The following is a 13,930-nucleotide window of genomic DNA, read 5'->3' on the forward strand; positions in this document are numbered from 1 at the left end:
ACCTATCCATGTTAAAATGAGTGACTCAACATGCATTCCAAATTCTAATACTAATACTGTTTTTAATTGGCCACTTTAGACTGATGTGCTGTTTGTTTTTTTCCAGTAGTGTGGATAAATGAAATGAATAGAATATCTAGTAATATAACATGTTTAAGTGTTCTCTTTCCCTTTTCTACCTACTTGCAGAGCTATTTTAATTTTTCAGTAGGTAAATATTTCTTTAGTATTTTCCCAGATTGGTTATTCTTGGCATGAATTAAAATATTAATTTACAGACAGCCTTCTCACATTGTCTGATTTAAAGTTCTTCCTAGTGTTTTTGCCCATCATGTATTGCTGAATTAGTTCCTGATTACCATTACAAAAATATTTAGTGTCTGTCTTAACACAAATTTATATTCCAGAACAGAGGAAAAACAGGGAAAAACTGTGGTTTAGCAGGTTGGCTGCCAGAAAGCACAGGATATTAAACATACATTCTGATATCACCTCTCATTCACCCACTTTATTTCATTGTAATTTAAAAAGCTGTCTTGGTTGCCCCATAAAGTGAAACAATACTGTGAAGCTAACTATTCACTTCTGCTAGCCTTAAAAAATGATTTAAATGACTTCATCTTCAGATACCTTCTGTTTAATCTAAAATCCACAAGGAAAGCTCTTCCTAATCTGGAAAATATTTTTAATAATGTGTGGGAAAGATAGTATGTAGAGGAAAGGAAAGGGCCTAGGAGAAACTGCAGATTGAAAGGGTGGGCAGAGAGGAGCCGCGGGAGTTGCCAAGGAGTGGCCAGAAAGGTCTGCGTTCAGTCAAACCTCCTGATTTGGGTTTCCATGACTGCTGTATCCTGTAGATGGCATAGACTTTGATGGCAAGGATGTTTATTTCATCCCTTCTTCTGAAACAAGACAGGGTGTCTAGAAAGAGAGGAAGGATAGTAGGAAAGTTTGGAACATAAAGAGACCACCTGGCCAAGGATGGAGCAAAAGGCTTCTGATGGGAGGAAGTGAGGATGGAGGGGACCCCTGGAAGTCAATCTGTTTAGGTGACATATGAACACAACACAGACTTGGGGGCAGGGGGAAGCTATTTCTTGTAGTAAGGACAAAAGCAATTGTCATTTGCAATAATGATTGAGAAGTGTGGCTTCTGGGACGATTTGGAAGAAAATTTGTATTTCATGGCTAATTGGCAAATCTTTTAAATCTTTTTGTCAATCTGTTTAATCTCTACAGATTGACGATGATATACATTTGAATAATGAGGAAATGTCTACAACAGAAATGGAGACGGTGGACTTGGTCCAGTGGTTAGGGTGTCCGTCTACCACATGGGAGGTCCACGGTTCAAACCCCGGGCTTCCTTGACCTGTGTGGAGCTGGCCATGCGCAGTGCTGATGCGCGCAAGGAGTGCCGTGCCATGCAGGGGTGTCCCCCGCATAGGGGAGCCCCACGCGCAAGGAGTGCACCTGTAAGGAGAACCACCAAGCATGAAGGCAAGTTCAGCTGGCCCAGGAATGGTGCCGCACACACGGAGAGCTGACAAAACAGATGACACAACAAAAAGAAACACAGATTCCCGTGCTGCTGACAGCAACAGAAACGGACAAATACGCTGCAAATAGACACAGAGAACAGACAGCAGGGGTGGGGGGGAAGGAGAGAGAAATAAATAAATAAATAAATCTTGAAGGAAAAAAAAAACAGAAATGGAAATATTTTGCCCTCTTTGCTTTTATGTTTTTAGGGACATTTTCTTAGCAATGAGCTAAGGCATCGACCTCTTCTCCATGAGACTTCAGCTACAGTTTGTCCTTGCTGGGGCTGTTGTCACTGTTTAGTTCTTAGCTCTATGGCTTTAAAAGAATTCTTTTCCGGCTCCTTTCTACTCAGGTCCCTTTATCCATGTTTTTGCCCCTCTTTTCAAAGGGTACCTAGTGAGCTGCTAAGCATTGCCTACTGTCTTCTTCCTTCCCTCAGTTATTGACCCATACATGGCTCATTAGCTAGGATTACTTCATCCACCCATGTTCCACAGTCCCGTTTTTATATATTACAAGGGAACCTAAAAAAAAAAAAAAGTAACAGAACTATATTACTAGATATTACTAGGCTTCTGGTCCAAGTACTTTCTACCAGGTCTAACCCCTGCCCACCCTCCCTACCCCTCCAATGATTGGAAAATGGTTAGAAAAAAGATTTTTCTGTTTCTCTGATTAATAGTCTAGAGTAGCAATTGGCAAACTTTTTCTGTAAAGGGCCAGATAGTAAATACTTTGGCTTTGTTACAATTAAGTAAGGCTGCTGTTGTCGTGCAAAAATGGCCACAGGCAATATGCAATTGATAGACATGGTTGTGTTTCAATAAAATGCTGTTTATTAAAAGAGGCCATAGGCTAGATTTGGCCCACAGCAGTAGTTTGTTGACCTCTAGCCTAGAGAAAAGCCATTTCCCTGCAGGGCCAAGATGAAGAACCATTTCTAGCATATTGATAGTTAAGAAAGTTGGTATTATATCTTTTACGGCTTGGATATTAAATGTTAGATAGCTAGGGCAGATGAGCTATATTCTTGATCTTGCAGTCTGAATGTTCTGTGAATAAAAGCAGGAGTGATTGTTAACCTAAAACTAAGTGACACAAAAATTGCAATGTATTTCTAATAAAATATTTTTGAAGATAGATTTACTGTGGATTTGGAGTTATATTCGCCAAACAGTTGGATAATTGACAGCCAGAACCGATAGCCAGAGATGTTTTATCTTCAGTTTTCCCCTGCTTTCCTTTGTCTTTCAGCTCCCCTTTGTCTGTAGGCATTCTTAGTGTAGATTGTGACAATAATTTTACGCATTCTTTTTGGGGATAAAAGGTGGCTCAGCCTCCTCTTGACATAAAGGTGCAATGGACAAAACCAATCCAGTGTCCACATAGAAGAGGTGGCATTGGATTGGGAAAAGTGGACATAATGGACAAAGGGTATGGGGAAAGGCAGGAAGAGATGAGAGGTGGAGGCGTCTTCGGGACATGGAGCTGCCCTGGATGGTGCTTCAGAGGTAATCACCGGACATTGTAAATCCTCACAGGGCCTACATGATGGAATAGAGGAGAGTATGGGCCATGATGTGAACCAATGTATATGAGGTGCAGAGGTGCCCAAAGATGTACTTACCAAATCCAATGGATATGTCATGATGATGGGAACGAGTGTTGTTGGGGGGGGGGAGAGGGGGGTGGGGGGGTGGGGTTGAATGGGACCTCACATATATATTTTTAATGTAATATTATTACAAAGTCAATAAAAAAAAAAAAAAAAAAAGGTGGCTCAGACCTACAATCTGATTTATTGGACTTACCACACTCAGCTAAGATGGAGTTGAAGAAGGACAACCACCACACCATGGAGCCTAGAGTGATTACAACTGAAAATGGGAGGATTGCATCCAGCATCCAGGTGGAATCTGACCCTCCTCTTGACATAGAGGTGCAATGGACACAACCAATCCAATGTCCACATAGAAGAGGTGGCATTGGATTGGGAAAAGTGGACATAATGGACAAAGGGTATGGGGAAAGGCAGGAAGAGATGAGAGGTGGAGGCGTCTTTGGGACATGGAGCTGCCCTGGATGGTGCTTCAGAGGTAATCACCGGACATTGTAAATCCTCACAGGGCCCACTTGATGGAATAGAGGAGAGTATGGGCCATGATGTGAACCAATGTATATGAGGTGCAGAGGTGCCCAAAGATGTACTTACCAAATCCAATGGATGTGTCATGATGATGGGAACGAGTGTTGTTGGGGGGGGGGAGAGGGGGGGTGGGGGGGTGGGGTTGAATGGGACCTCACATATATATTTTTAATGTAATATTATTACAAAGTCAATAAAAAAAAAAAAATTAAAAAAAAAAAAAAAAAAAAAAAAGGTGGCTCAGACTGGTCCCCAAATGGAAAGATCACCACCATTTTCCCCCTTGCCTTGTTAATTACCACCAAGAAATCAGGGACTTCTCTGCATATCCCTCTTGAGGCTACTCTACACTGCCTCAAAACCACTAATAACTTCTTATTTGATAAATGATTAGTTGACTGAACGCTTCAGGTTTCTTCACAGTCTGCCTCCACCTGAGCCTTTGGTAATCTTTCTAGAGACCCCATCTTCCTAGATAGAGTCACCATCAGGCCGTCACTGCAGGTCCAGTGGCAGGAGGTGTCCACATGGCACTGTAGAGTAGTGGTGACAGAGCATGCCACTAAATTGTGGGGTCTTGGGCAAGTCACTTAACTGTTCTGCCCCTCAGTTTCCTATAAGAGGGATACCGGTGAAATTAAATGAAGCAATGGAGTAAAGCACAGGGCCTGGCATGTAATAAGTTCTTAATACATGTCAGTTATTCCTCCTGGGTAAAAATTAGATGAAAGCATTAGTATATTTTATCTTGAACTATATTTTGATTACTCTGGCATCTGGCCAATTGTCTTTTTTTTCTTAAAGATTTATTTTTAAAATTTATTTCTCTCCCTTTCCCCCCTGTTGTCTGCTTTCTTGTGTCCATTTGCTGTGTGTTCTTCTGTGTCCGCTTGCATTCTCAGTGGCACTGGGAATCTGTGTCTCTTTTTTGTTGCGTCATCTTGCTGCGTCAGCTCTCCATATGTGCAGTGCCACTCCTGGGTGCGCTACGCTTTTTGTGCAGGGAGGCTCTCCTTGCGGGGTGCACATCTTGCTTGTGGGACACCCCTGTGTGGCATGGCACTCCTTGCAGGTGGCAGCACTGTATGTGGGCCAGTTCACCACACGGGCCAAGAGGCCCTGGGTTTGAACCCTAGACCTCCTATATGGTAGGCAGATGCTCTGTCAGTGAAGCCACCTCCACTTCCCCTGATTGTCATTTAACTATGAGGGTTCCGTAAAGGACACTGAGTTTCAGGCTGCTTGGCTCCTGGAGAGAGTACTGTTTAGGAATTTGACATACCTGAATTTCCATCTTGCTCTTCCCTACTAGCTCTCTGGCTATGGTTGGGTCACATAACCTTTCTGAGCTTCCCATTTATAATTTTAACCTAGTTAACATGGCTGCTATGAAGATTCCATGGGATCCTGCTGGTGAAATTGTATGTTCTTATTAAATATTTATATTTCAGTAGTGGCCTTTAACATTTTCAGATAATATCTTTAAAATATCTATAGAATCCTTGCAAGGCTCAATACCTTACACAGTAGGAGAATTAGGGAAATCTTTTTAGCAGGAAGAACCTCTTTCTAAGTAGACACGTTGGTCCTGGAGAGTATGACATCACTGGGAAGTCCTGCAGTTTGGTACAGAGCCCTGAATTTAAAATAAAATGACCTGGATTCTTGTCTTGATTCTGTTACTGACTCTCTGTTTGACCTTGGGTAAGTCACTGGAAATCCATTTTGTCATCTGTAAGAAGAATGGATTGATCGAGGTATTTTCTAAGTCTCCTTACTGTTATAAAATATAACCTTTACGTGCACAGAACAGTGATTATTAGTCATGCTCATTCCTCTCTACTGACCTGGCAAGTGGCAATCAACCAACCAATGTTGTCAAAGGAATGTTAATTGGCAGAAATATAATTTTTTTGTTTTTGACATAGTAGGGCAACTGTCAAGAAGGCTTTTGGGTTTTTTTTGCTATTTTGCTGTTGTTTTATTTTTATTCTCTTCCTTTTTTTTTTTTTTTTTGAATTATATGTGGCCCAATAAAACCACAAGATTCTGTGAATGAAGAAAACATTTTTGGGAAATGGATGTGGCTCAAGAGATTGGGCTTCCCCCTACCACATGAGAGGTCCTGGGTTTGATTTTTGGTGCCTCTCGGAGAAGGCAAGCTGGTGTTACAGGCAGGCACGGTGAGCTGATGCAACAGGATGATGCAACAAAGAGACACAAAGAGGAAAGACAATGAGAGACACAGCAAACCAGGGAGCTGAGGCGGCTCAAGAGATTGAGCATTGCTCTCCCACATGGAAGGCCCCAGGTTTGGTCCCTGGTGCCTCCTAAAGGAAAGATGAGCAGACACAGAGAGCAGACAGTGACCTCAAACAATGAGGGGGGGAGGGAGAATAAATAAATAAAGTAAAATTAAAAAAAAAAAAATTTGTGTTCCTCAAAACACTAACATTCTTTGCTGTCATTGACCAAGGGTCTGGTTTGAAGAGCAGTGAACACCAGAGGGTCTCATGAGTGGGATGTACAATGAAACTAGATAAATAAGTACAGGACTTCCTACACTCCCCATTTTTATTCACAGGTTGAGTTACTGGTACATGTGTGTCATGTATAAGTGTGCAAAATCCTTCTCTACTTTTAGCATAAATTGAGTTTCCCAAAAACCTTGGTTGGTGGTAAAGCATCTTAACTTGATGCTTTCCTGAAACAGTTAAGCCCGTTTTTACACATAGACACAGTCTGAACTGATGACTGGTTTAGTTATTCAACAAATTTATCTGATCAATAACAAGTCAGTGACTTTATTAAGAGGTTCTCAATGGATCAAATGATTCAAACTATTGGGTGTGCTTAGAAAGTGATGGTGTGAGTAGGTCATGAATAAAAATAAAGTATTTAGGAGGAAATATCTCACCATCTCTTGAAAATTTCCGCTTCACCCAAATTTTACTTCAGATGAAAGCTAATGTAACTTGATGAGCCCTATATAAGAAAGGGGCACCATATACAGTTAAAAAAGTAAATTCCCAAAAGTTTACTTTAGGAAGAGTCTCTGAACTTTGAAATACATATATAATGGAATAGATAATATACTGTTCTTTTCTGTTGCAAGTTATATTAATAGTCACAAGGGAACTGGTAATAAATACTTTATGATGTCCCACAAATCAACATTAGCAGTGTGAAAAACCAACAGACACAGCCCTGAGCCAACCACCTTCCAATGACTACTTTAATGATTAACAAGTATCTTAAGTCCAGTTACTACACTGATTTTTTACTTTTGATCCTCACTACATACGTTATTAACATAGAATAAAATTGAATTCCTCACATCTTCAGTCTGTACCTTAATCATAATTTTCTCTTTAGCCTCTGATTGTTTTCATCCTAAAAATCCGGCCAACTCTGCAACCCTCTTGAATTACCATTCTACCTCTTTCCTTCCTTTCACCACATTTTCTGAGAAGTAGGCAGAAGAAACTAAACTGACTGTACTATCACCAAGTTGCAGACGTAGATCTTAACACTTTCTTCTGCATGGGACCATCTTCAATTTATCCTTCTTCTCCCCCTTCCTTCCCTAGCCCTGCTGCTCAGTATGTAAATGATATTTTTGCAGGATCTACTGGCTTCATACTCTTCCTATTCCCCCTTCCATTACTCTAATTTAGATCTTCATAACTGTTTGCTTAACTACCACCTGAGCCTTGCAAAATCTCTGCTTGCTTCTTACTTCTCCCCTTTACACGACTGCCAATAAGCGCTTTCTAGATCTTAACTCTGCTATGGATTCCTCTAAACAAAATCCCTCAGTGGTTTCTCATTGTGTTTTAAATAAATTCCAAATTCCTAGGCATACCATTAAAAGTTCTTCATAATCTACTTCTCTAGTTTTACCTTTGATTTAAGTTCTGTACTTCAGACTAACCAGAACAGGACCTGAATTTCTGGCCACCTAAGTCCGGTTGGGCTCTTCCAGGCTGCCACTTTTGGTTGTGCTTGGAATGGGGTGGAGGGGGGAGGGGGAAGCATCTTTTTCTAATCTACACCAAGAGCTAGCAGCAGCCCTGGTGTCCCACTTTAAGGAATGCCAGTTTGTTCTCCCTCTGCCAATCTCTGCTCTATCCATTATTAAAGATGCAAGATAAATATTGACACCTTCATGAAACATTATGCTCCCTTTTCTGATCTTATTTACTCTACCATTTTCTATTGTAAATATCTGTGTATGTGTCACATCTCCTCTTCTATGTTATAAGCCCTTAGATCAGCTCTCCAATGGTATTTTAAACAGTCGTGCCCACAAATTGGTTGTGGGGTGTGATATAATTAATTTATTATTAATAAAGTCCAAGTACCTCAAATTCCACACTTTAACGGGTGAATTGTATGGTATATGAATTTAATAAAGCTCCTACAAAATAAAATAGTTCAAGTACTAATATTTGTAAATCGTTTACTTAAAAATAATTTTAAGCAACCAGCAAGATGGCAGCCAGAGTAAGGCGATCCTAGAGTCAGCTTTTGCTACAGGGCAGTTAATAAACACCCAGAGCTAACTAAAGTACCTGTTTAGGGGCTCCAGGAGACCAGAAGAGCATCCTGCAGCATCCTTGAAGGAATGGAAGGAAGAGACTGCCCATCTGCAGAGAAGATATGTAAGTAGAGCGCTCCACGCTGCAGAAGCTGGTGCTTATCATCCATCGAGTCACAAGTCGCCTCAGGAGTTATTCCATTGCTATAAGTGGAAGCTCCACTTGCCCAAAATGGGGGAGGAAGATATGATTGGGCACCAACTTCAGTTACTGATTAGTAAATTAGGCTGGACAAAGTATAATTCAAAGAACAGCTAGTGTTTAAACCTGTCCAAGTCAGGCAGAGGCTGGTAGCCACCATTTTAAACTCCACCACTGGCACAAGAGGAAACGGGGCAGACTGAAAATCACAGTGCTGGTAGGGACTGGCTTCTTTCCATCCAGATCAGATTGCAGCCCTAGCATAAGCCCCAGCCCCACCTCCAGCAGGGAGGAAGCTGGGGGGACCTGCACCAGCCTCTCAGGGAAGATGCAGGCCATGCCGAGGAGGCCAGTGATCATCCTACTCTGGCAGTGCAAGCTGACTCAGGAGCTATTCTGTAACAGGAGTTGCAAGTTCCATTTCCCAAGAACAGGAGGAAGAGCCAGTTGGCCACCAACTACAGCTAGTGATTAGTAAATTCAGCTGGATAAAGTATAACCCTAAGAACAACGAAAGTTTGAAACTGTTCAAGTAGGAAAGAAGCTGGTAGCCACCATTTTGACTCCACCCTTGGCATGAGGGTAAACGGGGCTGATTGAAAATCACAGCGATGTTAGAGACTGGCTTCTTTCACCTAGATCAGCCTGCAGCCCTAGCCTAGGCTTTAATCACACCTCTAGCAGGGAGGAAGGTGGCGAGACCTGCACCACCCTCTCTGGGTAACTGCAGGTACATTTGGCTGGGACAGATTGAATAGTCAGAAGTTTCCTGGGGTAACTGCAATCATTCTGGACCCACACAGCATAGATTGCTGCCCACACCTACAGCCCTATCCTCTCCCGAGGTAGGGGAGGAAGGGGTGTGAATCTTCATCAGTCTCACTGGGCAACTGCAGTCTAGGCCTGCATAACCTGGATTATTCCACATGGCTGTAACCCTGTCCCTACCCATGGCAAAGGAGAAAGTTGAGAGAAGCTTCATGGGTCCCTAGGGCAATGAGGGCAGCTTGAGCAGCCACAGCTAGTAGCAACTACTACATCCTTGGTTCCTACTACACAACCAGCAAGAGAGAAGGGGCAAGAAAACCCTAAATTAGAGAAACTGCATGCAGAATAAATATATCTAGTAAGCCAGATGCCGAGACACCAACAAAAAACTACAATCCATACCAAGAGACAGGAAGATATGGCCCAGTTAAAGGAACAAGATAAACCTCCAGATGACATAAAAGGGTTGAGACAACTAATCATAGATGTTCAAACAAATCTTTTTAATAAATTCAATGAAATGGCTAAAGAGATTAAAGATATTAAAAAGACATTGGATAAGCACAAAGAAGAATTTGAAAGCATACATAGAAAAATAGAAGCTCTTACAGTAATGAAAGTTGCAATAAATGAAATTAAAAATAAGCTGGAATCACATAATAGCAGATTTGAGGAGGCAGAAGAAATGATTGGTGAGCTTGAAGAAATGGCCTCTGAAAGCAGATATACAAAAAGAACAGATGAAGAAAAGAAAGGAAAAAATTGAACAAGTTCTCAGGGAACTAAACAATAGCAAGAGACATGTAAACGTTCGTGTCATGGGTGTCCCAGAAGGAGAAGAGAAGGAAAACGGGGCAGAAGAAATATTTGAAGAAATAATGGTGGAAAATTTTCTAATTCTATTGAAGGATATAGATGTCCATGTCCGAAAAGCACAATGCACGCCCATCCAAATAAATCTAATAGACCAACTCTGAGACACATACTAATCAGAATGTCAAATGTTAAAGAGAGAATTCTGAGAGCAGCAAGAGAAAAATAATGTATAACATATCAGGGATATCCAATAAGATTAAGTGCTGATTTCTTATCAGGAACTATGGAGTCAAGAAGACAGTTGTATGATATATTTAAGATAAAAAAACTTGCAACCAAGAATCTTATACCTGGCAAGATTGTCTTTCAAATGTGAGAGTGACTTAGAATAGTCACAGATAAAAAGAAACTGAGAGAGTTTGTAACCAAGAGACCAGCTCTGCAGGAAATACTAAAGGGTGTGCTAGGTCTGAAAAGAAAAGACAGGAGAGAGTCTAGAAATGAAGATATCAGCAAAAGTAACTAAAAGTGTCAAAAGAGTGGTGAGAATAAAAAATGACAGACAAAATCTGAATATTTAGGAATAAACCTAACCAGTGATGTAAAGTGCTTGTATTCAGAAAACTACAATTCATTGTTAAAAGAAATAAAAAAGACCCAAATAATTGAAAAAACAGTCCATGCTCATGGATTGGAAAGCTAAATATCATTAAGATGGCAATTCTATTCAAATTGATTGCATTGATATCCAATGCAATCCTGATAAAAATTCTACCAGCATTTTTTATATAAATGAAAAACATGATTATCAGATTTATTTGGAAGAGTAAGGGGTTCTGGATATCCAGAAACATCTTAAGAAGGAAAATAAAAATTGAAGGACCCTCATTTCTAGACTTTAAATCATATTACCTAGCTACAGTGGTAAAGAGAGCATGGTACTGGCATAAAAACAGACACACAGACCAATGGAACTGAATTGATGGTTCAGAAACAAACCCTCACACCTATGGTCAAGTGATTTTTGCCAAGCTTGTCAAACCTACCCAGCTTGGGCAGAACAGTCTATTCAACAAATGGTTCTGAGAGAACTGGATATCCATAGCCAAAAGAAGGAAAGAGGACCCTTATCTCACACCTTTCACAAAAAGTAATTCAAAATGGATGAAAAGGAAAGTGGATTTGGCTCAACTGATAGAGCGTCTGCGTACCACATGGGGGGTCCAGGGTTCAAACCCAGGTCCTCCTGACCCATGTGGTGAGCTGGCCCATGCACAGTGCTGATGCGCGCAAGGAGTGCTATGCCATGCAGGGGTGTCCCCCACATGGGGGAGTCCCACGTGCAAAGAGTCCACCCTGAAGGGAGAGCTGCCTTGTGTGAAAAAAGCACAGCCTGTCCAGGAGTAGCACTGCACACATGGAGAGCTGATGCAGCAAGATGACACAACAAAAAAGACACAGATTCCTGGTGCCGTGGACAGAATGCAAGTGGACACAGAAGAACACACAGCAAATGACCACAGAGAGTAGACAATGGGGTAGGGGCAGGGGAGAGAAATAAAAAAGAAATAAATCTTTAAAAAAAGCACCTTAAATATAAAAGCAAGAACTGTAAAGCTTCTAGAAGAAAATGTAGGAAAATATCTTCAAGACCTGGCGGTAGGTAGTGGATTCTTAAAGGAGATAAGAGGAGGAATGAGATGGACTACTGATGTTTAATGTATGTAAAAGTTTTAATTAACTTTACTGTAAAAGTGCAGAAATATATAGAGTAGATGATAACACATAATAGTAACAGCTGGTTTATAAATGGGAATGTAGCTGAAAGTGGTAGTGTAGGGATATAAATGCCAGCTGAAAGAAAGCTAGAGAATAATCTAGGTCATGACTAACATAGTTAACCCAGAGATGGATGAGAATTGTGATTGAAGGTACAGATGCAAGAGAGTCCTTTGTGAGCTACAGCAGGTGTACATCACTACTGCAGGGTGGAGTGAATGTGGAGAAGCATGGAAAAAATATAATGGGAGTGACCTATGGACTGTAGTTGACAGTAATGTAATATTCTTGTATCTATGTCAAACATGTACTGTGTAGATAATGGAATGTATGGAAAAAGTGTGCCAAATGTATGCTGTGGACTTGGTAATAGTCTGATGATATTATTTCATAATCTATAACAAATGTTTTACCATGGTGTGGTGTATTGATAGAGGGGTGTTGTATGGGAATTCTGCACATGTGCATGATTGTTTTGTAAGTTTACAACTTCTGTCATAAAAATATGTTTTAAAAATAATAATAGGGTAGGTTGGGGGGAAAATACACCAAATGTAAGGTAAGGACTATAGTTAATAGTAAGATTTTAACAATATTCTTTCATAATTTGTAACAAATGTCTCCCAACAATGCAAGGTGTTGGTAGTGGGTTGAAGTACGGGAGCCCTGTGTGATGTTAAGCATGTTTGCTTTGCAAGTTCACAACTTTTACTATACACTTATTATGTTCATGTATAAATAATATAATAATAATAATAGGTTTGGTTGGGGGAAAATACACCAAATGTAAGATACTTTGGTTAAGTAATATGTTGAGGAAGTTCTTTAATCATTAGCTAAAAATGTTTCACAACAATGCAAGGTATTGGTGGTAGGGTGAGGTATGAGAGCTCTGTATGGTGTTATGTATGTTTGTTTTATAAGTTCACAACTATTACTTTATACTTACTTTTTGTGTATGCTTATGTATAAGTGATATATTTCAATAAATTTTTAAAAAGTGCTTAAAATAATTTTAAGCAGAAACTGGTACAATATGGCAGATATAGCATGAACACACCTGTCTGCCCTATTTCTTGAGACATTATTAGAATGGCACTCAAGAAAAACTAAAGAGAATAAGCTCAAAATAGCGAAAAGAAGAATCATTAAGGGAAGAGATTTTGATATATGTCTTGAAAATGGAAAATGGATGGGAGAAGACCCCTGCTTCCAGTAATAAAGGTCTAGGTAATTCAAATTACCCTCCCCTTGAGGCCAAATAGTATATCAGGACAAAATATAAAATACACCTGCTGAAGGCATTGGAGCACTAACAGGAGAGCAAAGAAAAACTGAACCAAGATTTAGAAGAAAGTAATGCAGAGAGGATAGGTTAGCATTTGGAGGATATCCTTTCTCCTGGGAAGCATTAGCCAAGTCCAGAAGAGGCACCAAGAAACTGTGGGACTGAGCAGTGTGGGTCGAAAGGGACAAGCTGGGGTCTTAACCACCACCCCAAAGACACACATACTTTGAGTTGGATCTACAAATAGCTTCCCTCCAGGATTTAGGGTGACTCAGATGTAAACCGCTCTTATAGAGATCGCAGTTCTATTCACACCATCCCAGCCTCAAAAATGGAGTTAGTGTGATTCTGATTCAGTCATGGCCCCAGCAAATATTACTGTTTTATGGAGGAAAAGAATATTAAATTGAGCCTTGAGTTTTCTTTACAAGCAATTTTGCAAATATAATTTCCAGCTTGCAATAAAGAATAACCAAGGGATGAGTGAGACTCACTTATACTAAAACTGCTGAAAACCAAAAAAAGAGAAAAACCTTAAAAGCAGCCAGGGAAAATACATTACCTTCAAAGGAGCAACAGTTTGACTTAGCACTGACTGTTCAACAGAAACAGTAAAGAAATGCTATCTTTAAAGTGTTAAAAGAAAATAACTACCAATTGTAGTTTTCTACACCCAGCAAAATATCCTTCAAGAATGAAGGTGAAATAAAGACATTTTCAGTTAAATTAAATCTATTCAGCAAACTGACAGTAAAGGAAACACTGAAGTGTTCTTTTAGCAGAGGAAATGGACCCCAGAATAGAAGGTCAGAGATGTGGAAAAGAAAGAAGAACAATGGAAAAAAT

The 13,930-nt window shown here is 40.2% G+C and overlaps 1 long non-coding RNA gene across 1 annotated transcript in view; it reads left to right on the forward strand.

Annotated features, from left to right (window-relative positions):
• LOC101420513 (uncharacterized) overlaps nucleotides 1–13,930 on the forward strand; it is a 73,630-nt gene that overhangs the window by 31,785 nt on the left and 27,915 nt on the right. The window contains exon 4 of the long non-coding RNA XR_009186566.2: nucleotides 8,274–8,355. This is a non-coding gene — a long non-coding RNA (uncharacterized lncRNA). The remainder of the gene's footprint in view (nucleotides 1–8,273; nucleotides 8,356–13,930) is intronic.

This window comes from Dasypus novemcinctus, chromosome 7 (assembly GCF_030445035.2).
Source record: "Dasypus novemcinctus isolate mDasNov1 chromosome 7, mDasNov1.1.hap2, whole genome shotgun sequence".
Classification (NCBI taxonomy): Eukaryota; Metazoa; Chordata; class Mammalia; order Cingulata; family Dasypodidae; genus Dasypus; species Dasypus novemcinctus.